The sequence below is a fragment of the Tupaia chinensis genome, unplaced genomic scaffold, assembly GCF_000334495.1.
Source record: "Tupaia chinensis unplaced genomic scaffold, TupChi_1.0 Scaffold148874_1, whole genome shotgun sequence".
Lineage (NCBI taxonomy): Eukaryota > Metazoa > Chordata > Mammalia > Scandentia > Tupaiidae > Tupaia > Tupaia belangeri.
In genome coordinates, this window is record NW_006208722.1 from 811,457 (window position 1) to 816,032 (window position 4,576).

Genomic DNA, 4,576 nt, shown 5'->3' on the forward strand with positions numbered 1-4,576 from the left:
GGATATGCAAATCTGAGGAATTCCAGTGGCCAATCAGAGCAAGGTTTCGAAGGTCAGGTTTTTGGAAGGGAACCAATCATGGTAATTGTTTGCTCTCTGAGAAACCTCGGCAGACTCGCTGGTGCGCAGCCTCCCACAGATGGCCACACCACAATCCTTTCTTTCATTCTCCTGGGATCTTGAGCAGATACACACATGCACTCAGCATGATTTTCAAGCCACCAGGTCCAGGACCTAAACCATGATTGACCACATGGGAGTCCAGAGATGTAACTGCTACACCATCTGCTGGCCCTAATCTATTATTCTTTTAAAGGATAAAAAATATACAGCCCCTCAATATGTGACAGAAGCCTTTTTAAACAAATGAATATCCTAGGCCAGGCAGTGGCACAGCAGTAACATAAGTGGACTCACATGGGAAAGATCCTGGATTTGTGTCCTGGGACCTCCCTGAGCACACCAGGTACATGACGCACACCCATGATCCAGGCCAGATGACTACGTGAAGGGCCTGTGGGGAGTACCCCCTCTCTAAATCTCTTTCTCTTTGAATAAACTTTTTTTAAGAATTAATATCCTTGGGACTAAACTTTAGACAAATAGATCATTGGAATAGAATAGAGAGCATAGAAGCAGATGCATGTATGGACATTAATTTAAAATGAAAGTGAGACCCAACCATGGCAGTGTGAGTCGTAGGGTGCCACTGCGTAAGGTTGGAGCCACATGGGAGCTCCAGGTTTGGCTCTCAATCCAATCTGAATCAGAACAGGCATGATGGTGCATGATCCTATCTAACGGAGAAGCTGGAGCAGGGATCACAACATGGCAAGACCCTGTCCAAAATATCTGTCTCTCCACCTCTCCGTCTCTCATTTAAGAACATGAAAGTAAGACTGCAAAGCAATTGTGCAAAAAAATAAGTTGTCACTTAAGGGTGATGAGGCAATGGACTATCCATATAGAAAACAACAAAGTTTGATTCCTACCTCATTCTATGCAAAACTCAATTCAAGACAGATTGTAAGCTAAATGTGAATGGCAAAGCAAACTACAAATGTGTTAGAAGATTATATAGGTGATTGTGGTCATCTGTTAAGGACTGAATGTTGGCCTTAGTTCATTATTGCATTGCTCATAGAAAGGCCTAAGACTGGGTGAATTTATAGAACTAGAGGTTTATTTAACTGCAATTTCTAATAGCTGAAAAGCATAGGACATGAGGCCAGTCTGCATCACAATATATCCAACAGAAGCAGCCACAACAGCAGGCACATGCAGAGAAAGAGCTGTGGGCATCTCCCTCTTTTATAACAATCAGCTCTGGCAAGAACTCATCTCTTCTCATGAGAGCCAGAACTCACTGGTTTTCTAGGACTTAATTAATGCATTCATGAGAGTGTTGCCTCCATGATCCAACTGCCAGCCACCAGGCCTCGCCTAGACTCTGTGAGACAATCATTGCTCACTAGGCCTTGCCTCTCAAATTCCGTCACACTGGGGACCAAATTCGAAAGGGTGAACCTTTGGGGGACAAACCATTATCCAAACCTTAACACATAACACTCGCTCCTAAATTAATACGTTGAAACCCTAACCCCTAATGTGAATGTATTAGTGGGTGGGGACTTTGGCAGATATGTCAAGAGGGTAAAGCCCTGATGAATGGAATAATTATGCCTATTAAAGCACTCTCTAACCTGCCCCCTCTATATGAGCATAGAAGAGGGCCCTCATGAGAACCTAACCATACTGGCACCCTATCTTGAACTTTCAGTCTCCATAACTGATAAATAAAGTCTGTTGTTTGTAACCCACCCTGTCTATGCTACTGCGTTATAGCAACAAAAAATAACAAAGACATTATCTAAGTTAGGAAAGATTTTCTTAGACAGGGTACAAAAATACATAAATAGTAAAAGGAAGGGTAGAGAGGAATGAGATATTTGACGATCTTTGAGTCAAGAACTTACATTCATCAAAAGACACGATGAAGAGAGTATAAAAGCAAACAGAAGTGTGGAAAAATGTACTTGCAACACAGTTTTCAAAAAAAAGGCTTTATCCAAGATATAAAAGAACTACATACCAATTTCTTAAAAAGTCAGATAACCCATAGAAAAATGAGTGAGAGATTTGAATAAGCCCTCTCAAGAGAGAATATCCAAGTGGCTCAAATATGTGAAAGGATGTCCAACTTCAACTTCATTGTCACTGGAGAAATACGAAGTAAAACCACAATGTATCCAAGTGAACAGTTCATTTCCCCTTTGTTAGTTAAGTGATAAAGACAATCAATATGGAACACATAGGAACTTTCACATACTCAAGGAGAATAATCACCTTAGAAGAGTTCGGTATTATGTACTGAAGAGGAATATACACATACCTTGTGATAATGCAATTCTATTTCTAGGTATATACCTGACAGGAATGTACACATATACACACCAAAACAGCACATGCACTATGAAAATAGCAACATTATAAACTATGCAACAACAGGAAAATACATTTTATGTTTCTATAATGAAACAATATATAACAATGAAAATAAGTAAACTATTTCTATGTAAAACAATGTGGTTGAATCTCAAAAATGCAGACAGACTATTGACTGAAAGAAATAAGAAACAGAAGAATACACAGACTGTGAACCCGCTCATACAAAATTCAGTAACAGGGAAACAGGAAGTGATGTTAAAAGTCTGGAAAGTGGTTAACTTTGGGGAATGGGCAAGGTGGATGACCAAGAGAGGATACAGAGCAGAGTTCCTGGAGATGATGTTGTTTTGCTTCTTGAGGGTGGTGATTACATAAGTGTTTACAATGATTTGATGAGATTTATGTACATTTACATTTTGTGTACTCATTTATATATTATATATGATAAAAGTTTTGTTTTGTTTTCCAAGGGAAAAGAGTGGCAGTATCTAAAAGAGTGGCAGTAGGGCTACAGGGTGGCAGACAGCCCCAAGGTCGAGGGTAGACTCTTTCCATGCCCACATCTATGCCAGTCCCACAACAACCTAGATAGAAAAGGCAAGGCTTTATTTAAAACAAAAATAGTAACAATAATACTTTTTTAAAGGCGAGCCTCTGGCCTACAAGATCAACCATGCTGTTAGAGTCCTGGCCTTACAAGCTTGAAAATACACCAGGCACATGTATATGTATGCCCTAAATCCCAAAAGTGGGGATAAGTGGAGAAGAAAGTATTGCAGTAAGGCCATGTCCCATGGAGGACACATTCTCCCTCTCCTTCTCTCTTTCTCTCTGTCTCTCTCTGGCAAGTACATGCACTCACAGACTAAATAAATAAATAAATAAATAAATATCTTTTTACCTAGCATTAGTTTTACTTTCAGGAATTTAATCTAAAAAAAAAAAAAAAAAAAAAAAAACAAGATAAGTGTATGAAGATATAAAAAGATAATTATTGTAGTGCTATTAATATGATAAAGAGTTAGAAATATAATCTACAGATTCAACAATAGGATATTGGTTCAACACATTAGAATATACGCACAGGTACATATGACACTTCTATTAAAATTGTTGCCATAAATCTATATTTGTTTGAGCTTGCTCCATGGCGCAGCGATAAGGCGCTACTCAGGAAAAGCTGGATCCCATATGGCTCCCACAGTCAGAATCCCACATCTGGTAGGCCAAAACATAATGAGGATGCATGTGAGTGCCCAAGAGTCAATAGGAAGGCGGTATAGGAGAGGATGACAGGATGACCAGACCCTGTGGAGGGTGCTCTTAAAAATATTTTTTTTTTAATCTATGTGTGTTCACATGGAAGGATGTTTGTTTTTTCTTTTATTCAACTTTATTGATGTTAGTTGACAAAATTGATTGTGTAAGTTTATGGTGTACAGCATGAAGATCTGATATACATATATAGTGAAATGATTAATGTCGATACAATCAAGTTAATTAACACATCCATCACCTCACCTACTGACCATTTGTTTTGTTTTGTGTGTGGTGAGAATATTTAAGACCTGCTTTCTTAGCAAATTTCAAGTATACAATACAGCATTACCAAATTGGAGTCACCATGCGTGTTCATCACCTCTTCAGAACTCATTCATCTCACAACTGATCGTGTGTTCCCTTTAGCCTAGGTCCCCACTTTCCCCACTCTAGAATTTCTAACAACCATCATTCTACCATCTTTTCAACTTCTTTAAATTCAACATAAAGTAACAAAATATATTTGTTTTTCTCTGTCTAATGTATTGCATTTAGCATGATATCCTCAAGGTTCATCTATGTTATCACAAATGGAAGGATTTTATCCTGTTTAGCTAAATAATGTACCATAGTATACAAATAGACACTACAACTTAGAAAATAGAGTGGGAAATCTCTTTGACAATGATTTTTTCAGATACAATACCAAAAACATAAGCCATAAAAGCAAAAATAAGTAGGTGAGACTACATTAAGCAAAATGCTCCCAGACAGAAAAGGGAACAACTAAATGAAAAGGCAACCTAAAAAATGCAGAAAAATACTTATAAACCATATGTCTAAAAAGGAGTTAATATCTGAAAAAAAT